This window comes from Diceros bicornis, chromosome 13 (genome assembly GCF_020826845.1).
Source record: "Diceros bicornis minor isolate mBicDic1 chromosome 13, mDicBic1.mat.cur, whole genome shotgun sequence".
Lineage (NCBI taxonomy): Eukaryota > Metazoa > Chordata > Mammalia > Perissodactyla > Rhinocerotidae > Diceros > Diceros bicornis.
The window spans coordinates 55,979,208-55,991,935 of record NC_080752.1 but is presented as its reverse complement, the minus strand read 5'-3'; the positions used below and the strand labels follow the sequence as shown (position 1 = coordinate 55,991,935).

At 40.9% G+C, this 12,728-nt stretch overlaps 1 long non-coding RNA gene across 1 annotated transcript in view; it reads left to right on the top strand.

The window, feature by feature from the left end:
* LOC131413222 (uncharacterized) overlaps nucleotides 1-8,585 on the top strand; it is a 96,835-nt gene extending 88,250 nt beyond the window's left edge. Inside the window, exon 3 of the long non-coding RNA XR_009221915.1 lies at nucleotides 8,251-8,585. This is a non-coding gene — a long non-coding RNA (uncharacterized LOC131413222). The remainder of the gene's footprint in view (nucleotides 1-8,250) is intronic.
* The last annotated feature ends 4,143 nt before the right edge of the window (nucleotides 8,586-12,728 follow it).

The window sequence follows — 12,728 nt, the reverse complement described above, 5'->3', positions numbered from 1 at the left end:
TTTCAAGAAATAAAATCTAGGTTCTAAAGCATACTAATAAAACTTGATATAAAATTCAGATATTTTGATAACCAATGTTAGATTTCTAATTGCACGTTCATGTAATCTAAAGAGCTAAATTAAATTCACAAACAACTGATCAATCTATATATATCATGGAGGGTTTACTATGTGTCAGGGCTGTGGCTCTGTGGTTTACAAAGTTTTTCAATCATAAAATACCTAAAAAGCTTTTTCAAAAGTAATCCTTGGATATATTTACTCAGTGATGTGTGTGTGTGTATACCGATGTCGGATACAGGCAAGCAAAGAATATACGTACCGTGAAAGAGTGAGAAACCTACAGTAAAGTGTGACCTGAAGTGAGGAAATTAAGCCTAGTTATAATCCTTTTAAAATACTTGGGATTTTTTATATATGTGATAGCCTTGAACTTTCTTCACTGCCATCTCACATCTTAAGAGATATCATTAACAAACACACTTCCCAGTTATTTACCAGGCATCAGAGAACTGAATACATTTAAATAAAAGGAAAGCATAAAGTCTAAAAAGATTAGCTACAGCATTTACCAAAATTATGTAAGAAGAATTCCATTTGTGAAGGAAAATGATAATTTCATTTTTGATATTATGAATCTGAGGTGACAAAGATCCTGCATTAAAGATTTCCTATCATCACAAGTGAAAGTAAGGCTTAAGGTTAATTATTAGTAGCAGCACATTCAGAAATTATTTCTATAAATGAAAGTCTGAAAGCATGAGAGAAGATTATCTCTCACAGGAAGTAAAACAGGAGATCAAGAAACCATACTTTGGTCTTATATGACATGCCCACGATTGGGATCAAGATGAAGGGGAGGAGATGGTGGAGATGGTGAAGAGATAAAGCAAGTGCTCAGGTGAGAGGAGAAACGAGACAGCACATTGTCAGTGAAATATTAATATATTAATATTTAGGTATTAAAATAGGGCTTAAATTTAGTTCAAAATTGTCTCAAGGAAGAAACATCTATATATATTTTATGGCACTTAAGACTTCTATCCTCATATTTCTATGAGATTAGACTAATCCCTGAAAAATGATCCACATTAGGAAACACAAGTTAAAGAACAGCAATCAAGCACTGAGCTTTGATAAAACATGCCCATTTCCCAAGCTTCTACAAATGTAGAAACTACAATAAAAGCCAGTGAGATAGAAGATGTTTATAGAAGGGTAGAAGGGTACACCAACGTGTAACAGAGAGAAAGAGTCAACTCTGGTATCAAATTTTCTCAGGAGCACAGGGAATTTCTAAACTGCCTGAAGAAAATGTGTTCTGGCTGAACTATCTGAACAAAAACCTGACATTCATATTGTATGTTTATATGAAAATGGAATATTTAAAATGAGGTAGAGTGGGAAAAAAGCTCATCGACTTTCTTCTCTAAGCCTGACCAAATTATTGACAAGCAATCAGGAAATCATTGGTCTAAAAATCATTTGCCAATAGAAGAGAAAGTGGTTTGAAACCAAAGCAGAATGAAAAGTGACAAAGTTGATAACGTCTACATAAAAGCTCTGCTCTAACAATTTGTTAATTCCCTGACTATATCAACTATCACTTCTTGGGCACTTACTGTATATAAGACACTTTGCTGGGCACTGGCATTTAATTTACAGTCTCTGCCACCAAGAAATTTACAGTCATGTTGAAAAATAAGTCAAAGGCATTTACAGATGTCACGATTTTAAAACTAGAAGGAAGCTTAGTGAACATCTATTAAAACTATTTTCTGGAGTCTCAAAAATGTTAAGTAGATCTTTAATTGCTAGCAGACATGGGCTTAATTTTTATATGCTCTAGTTTTTCATTAAGAGTACTGAAACATAAATTATGAGTTAACAATATTAATAATACTAAAAATAACAATAGACTATTCCAAGATGACACATAATTAATTCCTAATGCAATAATACAGAAAACCAGTACAATTAGTTTAGAAAAGAAAAACATAATAAAAAACAACTTCAGTGCACTGATGAAAATATAGGTTTGGGTCATTTTTGAGTTGAACGAAATATCACATTCTACCTTTCAAATTAATTACTCTCTGTTGTTAAATTATGAAACAAATGAAAAATTAAGTCAACTTATAAAGTGGAATTAAAGTAAAGAGTACATCATTAAATCAGTTATGCCAACCTTACATCGTGAATACAGATTTTTATGCAGATAAAACTTTTGTATAACAGTATTTGAAACTGTCTTTCACGCACACAAGCAAACACCCCCATTCAGGGACGCGTGCTTTCATTACAGAGAATTAGACAGCAAGCCTAGTTCGTCCACATGCCCTGTGCCTCTCCACACTTGCTACATCCCAACCGCTATCTGGTATGTAAGGAGCACATGAATGCGATGTGTTTATTAATCTTCATTAATTTTTAAGAAGTAGATTCCATTTCCGGAAGGTGTCTGCAAAGTTCACAATCTTGTTAGGCATAAGGAGAGACAGAATATGTTAGGCATAACTCAGGGAGAAATTGAAGACTATGATAGAAGTATTACTAAACATTCTGTCTCACTGTGGTCAGAACTTTTTTCTAATCTACACAGTACATACCAAACAGATGGAGCACTAAAACAAACCTTTGCTGTGGGTGGCCTTATCTTTTCAGACAAAACTTTCCACATACATCCACAAAGGATATGTATCCAATAAATCCTCTGAAAAAAATTCTCAGGGATCTTTCTCAAAATAGTTGTCCAATTTCTTTCTAAATGTTTAATCCCATTACAAAATAATCTAATTTCTACAAATTATCATTTTAAAAAAGAAATGACCATGTCAAAAAATTCAGCCTTATTTGTATTACTAAAAACATAGTCATCTCACTGTCCAACAATAGAAGAATAGTTAAGGAATTCATGTTTATGAAATTGATAGACTCTTACTCAGCCAACTATCAGAATAGGGTCATGTAGAAAAATGGAAAAGTGTTTGCCAAGTAACACTTGGTGAAGACAAGTAAATATATGATTCTATGTATATTGTGATTCTAACTGAAAAATGTGCATGGAATTATAGGAAGACTAGAACTAAATAAAAAAGGAAATTATGCCCTGTTGTTGGGTTCAGCATAACTTTTTTCTTTAAAAAACATGGTTTATGGGGGCCGGCCCAGTGGTGCAGCGGTTACGTGGGCGCACTCCACTTCAGCGGCCCAGGGTTCGCAGGTTCCCATCCCGGGCGCGCACCAACGCACCGCTTGTCAAGCCAGGCTGTGGCAGCGTCACATATAAAGTAGAGGAAGACGGGCACAGATGTTAGCCCAGGGCCAATCTTCCTCAGCAAAAAGAAGGATTGGCATCAGATGTTAGCTCAGGGCTGGTCTTTCTCACAAAAAAAAAAAAGGGGCTGGCCCAGTGGCACAAGAGGTTAAGTGCGCGTGCTCCGCTGCAGCGGCCCGGGGTTCGCAGGTTCAGATTTTGGGCGCACACCGACGCACTGCTTGGCAAGCCATGCTGTGGCGGTGTCCCATATAAAGTGGAGAAAGATGAGCACAGATGTTAGCCCAGGGTCAGTCTTCCTCAGCAGAAAAAGAGGAGGATTGGCAGATGTTAGCACAGGGCTGGTCTCCTCACAAAAAAAACAAACAAAAAAAAAACACAGTTTATGTTGCCATTATCTTCTATGTATTATAATCAAAACTATAGTGAAATTTTATTTTTTATTTTAGAAAATACTTGGTTTTTGTCTAAACTCCTCTGTTCTTCCTCGGGTCACAGATATTGTATCACAGTGAGCTGACCTAAGTAAAGTGAATAATACGTGAGTGAACTGTAAGTCTGTTAACAGTTGTCTTCCAACTTGACGTTTTGTTACTGAGTTATCTTTCTCAAGAGCGCTAGTTCATCACAGTGTTGACTAATTGTTACAAACAACTAAAAATATTTAATGCCTCCAAGAAATGCCCTTGTCACTTGCAAAAGACAGTTACTGGAAAGAGTAGATCTCATCTAAATTTTTAATTATAAGACTGATATAAAGTTCCAAACAAATGTTATCTACTATGTTGTTGACCTTTTATGGCCTTCAGATGTAGCAGCAATTCAATAATTTATTTAGTGAATGATGTTTGTAAAATTCTGCAATAGGCATTAGGAGGAATGTGAAATAATATAAAGTTTCTCTACAAATTTGATTTTGTACAGCATTAATAAATCAAGCCAAGTTTTTGGTGTTTTTTTCAAACAAAATCTTTTTTCAAATGTGTGAAGGAAAAACTTGGAGTACTTATATGTCTCATACGAATGGATCAGCATGCAGTTAAACTAAGATTAGAACATAAATCAGTGCATTCATTCTAGTTCGTCCATGCTTTCTCTCAAAAAAAAATACAGAACCTGTGGTAGTCCTGTGAACTTTGTCCACCGGTGTTACTCCCATGAATCCCATAAGTATGTTATGTGACATGGCAAGAGACTTTAGAGATGTAATTAAAATTACTAATCAGCTGATCATAAAATAGAGAGATTATGGATTATCCAGTGGACCTAATCAAATTTCATGGGCCCTTAAAAGTAGAGATTTTTCCCTCACTAGAAGCAGAAAGCAAATGAGAGATTAAAGGTATGGGAAGGACTTGATAGCCAATTGCTTATTTGAAGGTAAAGAGGACCACATGGAAAGCATGAGAAAGAAATGAATTCTGCCAACAATCAGTGAGTTTGGAGGTGGACTCCAAGCCCCAGCTGAAAGTGCAACGCTGGAGAGACCCTGAGCAGAGAGTCCAGTCATGCTTCTTCGGACTTCTGACCTACAGAAATGTGAGACAGTAAATGGGTGTTGTTTTAAGCCGGTTAGATTTGATAAATTGTAGTAATGGCAGGAATAGAAGTTAATACAGTATCTGTCCTCTTGACCTTGCATGAGGAAAACAGAAAGTCAGACAAAGTTTTATAGTTTGATTTAATTAATTTCTACCTTCTTCTTCTCTATGCAACTTCCTCTTTCTTTCTGAAGCCATTCAAAGACAACTGGCTATATTATATAGTCCTCTACTAGGGACCACTTTTCTTTCAAAATAAGTGCACATGTTGAAAATCAACCCCATCAAAACTTCCTTTTTCTTTCCATTTGGCTGATACGAGAGAGAGAGGTAGGAAGTGATTCTCAGATCTACCAGTGGTATTTCTATTTCAGATTTGGATAAATGAAGAAACAGTTCAAAAGTAATGAATCTGAAATGGCAGAATTTCCATCATTCTGATAGACAGATTGGGGAAGATACAAAGGGATGGGTGGGTCATTCCCAATATGCCTTAAAATGCCTATGGACCTGCAACATCAGCAGCATCTGGAAACACGTTAGAAATGCAGAATCGCAGTCTTTACCTGGAACTACAAAATCAGAATCTACATTTGAACAAGATCTCCAGGTCATGCAGATACAACAAAATTGGAGAAGCACTGCCTTAAATTGCACTATACGGGTGAAATATTCCTTCACAGTTTAGAAGAATATCCCTGCTAACAGCATCCTCTCACTGAAGCAAGGATATGCATAGAATTAGGAGATCCCCTAAGGTTCCATTTCAGAATCATTGTTGGCATATATTGAGCATTTATCTTGTGCTAGAGATTCTTTTAAGTGTTTATATTAATTATGCCATTTAAATGTCACAACTAACATGACGTAGACACGCTATTACCCATATTTAATATAGGAAGAAAGTAAACTTTTGAAGAGGATAATTCCTTTGTGTACAGCCACTTGGAGATTAGAATGAAGGCAGGCTGACATCCCAGCACCTGGATAACCGCAGTTAGTCACTACACCATGGCGCCTTTTATTAAGCTTTAAAGTAGATTCTAAATTGTCAAACTAGCAAATGTACCAAAACCTAAAATTCCGTCTCCCAATTACTATCCTATACCATCTGAAAAGCCAAACAAAAACAAAATCTTAATCAACATACAAAAATCAGTTGCATTTCTATACACTAACAATGAAGTAGCAGAAAGAGAAATTAAGAATACAATCCCATTTACAATTGCAACAAAAAGAATAAAATACCTAGGAATAAACTTAGTCAAAGAGGTGAAAGATCTGTACACCGAAAACTATAAAACATCGTTGAAAGAAAGTGAAGAAGACACAAAGAAATGGAAAGATATTCCACGCTCTTGGATTGGAAGAATTAACATAGTTAAGATGTCTTTACTTCCTAAAGCAATCTATAGATTCAATGCAATCCCTATCAAAGTTCTAACAACATTTTTCACAGAAATAGAACAAAGAATCCTAAAATTTATATGGAACCACAAAAGACCCTGAATAGCTAAAGGAATCCTGAGAAAAAAGAACAAAGCTGGAGGTATCACACTCCCTGATTTCAAAATATACTACAAAGCTATAGTAACCAAAACAGCATGGTACTGGCACAAAAACAGATACACAGATCAATGGAATAGAATCGAAAGCCCAGAAATAAACCCACACATCTATGGACAGCTAATCTTCAACAAAGGAGCCAAGAACATACAATGGAGAAAAGAAAGTCTCTTCAACAAATGGTGTTGGGAAAACTGGACAGCCGCATGCAAAAAAATGAAAGTAGACCCTTACCTTACACCATACACAAAAATTAACTCAAAATGGATTAAAGACTTGAATGTAAGACCTGAAACTATGAAACTTCTAGAAGAAAACATAGGCAGTACGCTCTCGGAAATCAGTCTTAGCAACATATTTTCAAGCACCATGTCTGACCGGGCAAGAGAAACAATAGAAAAAATAAACAAATGGGACTACATCAAACTAAAAAGCTTCTGCACAGCAAAGGAAATCATCAACAAAACGAAAAGACAACCTAACAAGTGGGAGAAGATATTTGCAAACCACACATCTGATAAGGGGTTAATCTCCAAAATAGATAAAGAACTGATGCATCTCAACAACAAAAAAAACTAACAACCCAATTAAAAAACTAACAACCCAATTAAAAAACGGGCAAAAGACCTGAAGAGACACTTCTCCAAAGAAGATATACAGATGGCCAACAGGCACACGAAAAGATGTTCAACATCATTAACCATCAGGGAAATGCAAATCAAAACTACAATGAGATTATCACCTCACGCCCATCAGAATGGCTATAATTAACAAGACAGGAAACAACAAGTGTTGGAGAGGATGTGGAGAGAAGGGAACTCTCATACACTGCTGCTGGGAGTGCAAACTGGTGCAGCCACTATGGAAAACAGAATGGAGATTCCTCAAAAAAGCAAGGATAGAACTACCATATGATCCAGCTATTCCACTGCTGGGTATTTATCCAAAGAACTTGAAGACACCAATGCGTAAAGATACATGCACCCCTGTGTTCACTGCAGCATTATTCACAATAGCTAAGACTTGGAAGCAACCTAAGTGCCCATCAAGGGACGAATGGATAAAGCAGATGTGGTATATATACACAATGGAATACTACTCAGCAATAAGAAACGATGAAATCCAGCCATTTGTGACAACATGGATGGACACCGAGGGTATTACGCAAAGTGAAATAAGTCAGAGGCAGAAGGTCAAATACCGTATGATCTCCCTCATTAAGTAGTAGATAATAACAACAACAAACAAACACATAGAGATAGAGATTGGATTGGTGGTTACCAGAGGGGAAGCAGGGAGGGAAGAGGGTGAAAGGGATAATTCGGCACATGTGTGGGGTGATGGGTTGTAAGTAGTATTTGGGTGGTGAACATGATGTAATCTATGCAGAAATAGAAGTATAATGATGTACACCTGAAATTTATACAATGTTATAAACCACTGTTACTGCAATAAACAAAAAATTAAAAAAAAAATCTTAAAATAGTCCCAGATCCTTTACATATTATTTTACATAAATCATTAAAACAAAGAAAAGATTTTATGGTTTTATGTAATAACCCTGTTGTCTTGGTTTGAATTAACTCTTTTTGATGTTTCCATATTTCCTCTGAAGGAGAAGAAATATAGTCCATGAAACAATCTAAATTTATTAATTAAACCACATATTATAGTAAGAAAAATGTTGCTATATATAACAGAAAGGGGAGTGGTGTGCCTAAGGTCGCACAGTGAATTAGGGGCAGAGCCAGGATTTGAACTCAGGTCTCCCTTGCTCCAAGGCCTGTGTTCTTTCACCGGCTCCAGTGGCCCTCCTCAGCCCCAAGAGACCTCCATCTCACCCACTCTCCCTACCCTTTATTCTAGGTCACCAAGCTCTACAGAGGCAGCCAGCTATGAGACATATTCCGCTCCTGCCGGTCACCGGCTTGAGGTAAGTTGAGAAGACTGGAAGCACTGCCTGAGCTGGAAGCTGGTGGCTCTGAGCTCCCGTGTCAAATCCTTCATCTAAAAGTCACTGACACTTGGCCCACTCTCTCCCATATCCCTGCCAGCGAATCCTACCATCTCCTTCCATGGGTTTCAGGGGGTGGGAAAAGCATTAACCTCATGGGGCCACCAACCCCCAGCACCCACCTCCTTCTCCTCTTCTGGACACTTGCAACGAATATCAGCCCAATAATAACACTGACCACGGCCAAGCACCCTGCTGAGCATTTTCATGCATGATCATATCATTTAAATCTCACAGCAGCCTCCGTGAGGTAGATACAATGATCATCCCCATTGTTTAGATGGGAAAACTGAGGATCAGAAAAGTGAAGTGAACAGGCCAAGAATTGCCCATGGGTTTGAACCCAGGTCTCTGCGGGATGGGTGGAGGAACTAGGACATCTACACTGGGGAATAGGGGGATCATGGGACACAGTGCTGACTCTGAATATTTCCAAGCTTCAGTTCCTTTGTCTTTAACATGAGATAATTATAATAACATCTTCCACCATGGTGATGGTGAAGGAATGTGTAAGTCACTTCTTAGAGATACTCGATAGATGTTCACTGTTGTTACTGTTATTGCTTCTGTTTCCAACTCCTGAGGCAGTCAGGGTCTTGTTTAGAAACACCTGTTTCACCACACTGGGGTCCAGATTGGAGAACAGTGCCTTGACTGGTGACCGACATGGAGCCCAACCTAGAGACAGAACTCAGCCAGCACCCAGCACCAGCAGTGTCTCCCTAACCTGGGAGAAGAGGCAGCCAGATAATCCCCCACTGCTTGCCCCTAGGTCTCTGGCTGTGTAAAGCAGGAACTCAGGAGAGTGGTGAGTTCTCTGGCTGTGTAAAGCAGAAACTCAGGAGAGTTTCACCACACCCAGTGTGGTGAAACAGGTGTTTCTAAACAAGACCCTGACTGCCTCATCCCACTGGCTGGGTGCCATCTACAAGTTGGCAGACATGCATGTGACAGGTGCAAGATGGGGGGCTGGTTTCATGGCTTAAACAGATGGGGCTGCGAGGAAGGATGGGTCTTCTCAGTAGCAGTAGAACAGATGGAGGCTCTGGAGGGAAAAGCAGCGCTTTCTGGAGGCCCATGTTGATGACCCGTGGCAGTGTGTCATCCAACGGGAGGCAGGAAGAGAACATGCAGCAATTGCACCCAAAGGAACGGTTACTTATTTATGATTCACTTATTTTGCTGAGGAAGATTTGCCCTGAGCTAACATCTGTGCCAGTCTTCCTCCATTTTTTAGTATGTGGCCTGCCAGCACAGCACGGCCGCTAACAGAGCGTTGTAGGTTCGTGCCCGGGAACCGAACCCAGGCCACCAAAGTGGAGCGTCCTGAACTCAACCACTAGGCCACCGGGGCTGGCCCTGGAATGGCTACTTTTACATGTCAATTTTTCCAACCAAAATGTGAAGGGTTCTGAGTTGCCTACTTAGGCCCTCTAGTTATGAGTCACACTTTGATTGATTGATTCATTCATTCATTCATTCATTCACTCATTCAAGAAATACTTAATGAAAGTAAACAGGCACTGTTGACTGCAAACTGAGACACAGAGAGAGGCAGTGACATTCCCAAGACACACAGCTGGCAGTGGGCAGAGTCACCACTGTGCTGGGGCAGCGCAGGCACTCACCTAGTAAAGAGCTGGTCCAGGACCTGGTGGGATGTGTTGAAGGTCGAGTAGTTGAACATGAACGTAGTATTGTTGGAGATGTTTCTACCTTGGAAGGCTGGTACCATGGATTCTATCAGCTTCTCCATCATGCCTGCCTAGAGGGCACACACCCTGAAGGCCTCATTTAAATTCCCAGTTGACTCATCTTCACACTGGGTGGGACAAGGAGGGACATATAGTCAGTGGCATCACTGTGAACTGGGCATCCAGGCAGTGCACAACAGAATGAAGAAACCCATCTCCTAGATGCTACGAGGTCTGACTTTACAAGGTCTGACTTTACCCATTTGGACACCTGAGCACTGTTGTTTTGCAAAAGCCCCCAAGGGGACTCTCATGTGCAGTTAGGGTGGAGAAGCACTGCTCCAGGAGAAAGGAGCTGCTGAAATTCATTACAACTGGTATTTTTGCAGTAATGAGGTGGGTGTTTCTAAAACACAACACTGCTAATGTAATGGTGCAATTGACTACTCAGTGACTGGGTGTCCTGAATGTGGGAGGGTCTCTAAGACAGATGGAAGGTCCTTTCCAAGACTGATGCTCATGATGATATAAATGCACACATACAAAAGCAATGGTCTGTCCAAACAGTAGACACTGTCTATGCCTCTCCCACCTCTAGGTGGACCAAATTAGTGAACCTAAGGCCAAGCGAACATTTATCTCTGCCTTCTGGGCTTATGGCAGGGGTTAGTAAACCACGGCCCACTGTCCGTTTTTGTATAGCCTATGAGCTAAAAATGGTTTTTGTGACTTTAAAAGGTTGAGGGAAAAAAAAAAGAATATAAGACAGAGACCACATGTGGCCCATATACGGAAAATATTTACTATCTGGACCTTTACAAAAAACATTTGCCTATTCCTGGCTTGTGGCAACCATAGGTGACCAGATGTTCCCAGTGTGGGTCCACACTGGTGGGCACTTTTGCTGCCAACCTCACAGCCAAGGAAAGATCTGAAATGCCTTGAAATGGTGAAACCAAGTGGAAACGTGCTCAGTCATCCTAAGAATCTCAAGAAAAAACACAGCCACTAACTGCCAAGCTCCCTAAGGAGCAGTGAGGAGCTCTTGTCTCTGTGTGCACAAGGGGACTGTCCAGCCGTGTGAGCTCAGGACGGGCAACACAAGTCTCTGTGTGACACCTCGGCTGGGGAGGAGCCCTGCCTGTTCTCGCCCTGGCGGGTCACCTACCCACTGTGCCGCCAGTCTGCCGCCCCTCTGTGCTGGGCTAACTGTGCTGTCACAGGAAAGCCCAAGACTCTTGCACAGAGGCGCTTGCCAAGGTGACCCACAAGTCGAAGACATTCCTGGGACTGAGTGCAAATAGCAACATCCCTGCTCTGCCCCAGGGACCAACATAACCATCTTCTCCAAAGTTAACCATGGCACTTGGCTGTTCATGAGAAGGACACCAGAACACATTACACACGAGAATGATTCACACTCAGGAAGAAAGTCTAGAATCATGCTGTACAGACAGCAAAAACCAGGTGCTAATGAGAAGCACCTGCATAGGCCTTCCTCCACACCCGGCCCAGGTGACCCCACTGACAGACTCTACAATCAGCTCACCAAAGCCACAACAAGAGGCACGCTTCCCTGAGACAGCCTCCATGGAGGCTGTCTAAGGAGCCTTAATCAGGCTCCCAGAAACCAATGGAAAGCAGTATTTGGTTATCTCCAGAATCAATTGGCATAATGTATTCAGCAGACAGGGGCGCTCTGTGTCACATAACTGCACTACGTCACATCCCTCTGTAGGTCATTTGGCTCACAAAATTGATTTAGGAGAGACTATTCAATTCCTTTTACATTTTCATGTTTTGGCACTCTGCCAGCAGCAAATTCTGTTCTTCCAGAGGTCAGGAAGCTATGCATAAGGCAATCTCCTGCTGTTGTACATGGAACTCCATATTCCCTTTATGAATTTCCTGTCAATCTTCAAATTACTTCAAATACGACTGCCCTTCCTTTAGACAGTGTTTTATGTCTCCATGTTTACCTTCTTCCCATATCCGATTACCTCATTGGTTGCAGACACTCTCCCTTGAAGCCCCTCTGGGTGCCTGTGTTGAAGGAAGTGTGGATGGACGGGGACAGGAGGGGCCGCTGCAGCCTCTGGTTCACAGCAAGATCACTGACCACAATGCACATAAGCGAGTACGTCTTGCATGTTCAAAATTCCTGCTCTTGGTCTCACTTCCTCCACCAGCCACCACCACATGCCCTTATTCTTTTTTGCAGGAAAACATGTGAACTGTCATTGCTGTCTTCTCCTCTCACTCCAGTCAGGCTTTGCCTGCCCTTTTCCGAGCCCCAGCCAGTCTACACTGCCCAGTCCTGCTGCCAGTGTTCCCTTGAGCGTCCCCCACGTCTGACACCCATTACCCCACCCACACAGTACTCCCTGGGCTTTCTGCCACCTGATCAGCTGCTCTTCTCAGTTGCTCCAAGAAAGACGGTCTTCTCTTCAACCTCTTCACATCAGAGGGCCCAGACTCAGTCCTAGGTCCTTGTCTCTCACTGTAGCCCCTTTCAGAAACCCCATCCAGAGCCAGCCCTGATGGTTCAAGTGATTCAAGTTCAGCGTGCTGCGCTTCAGTGGCCCATGTTCGCTTCCCGGGCATGCAACCACACCACTCGTCTATCAGTAGCCATG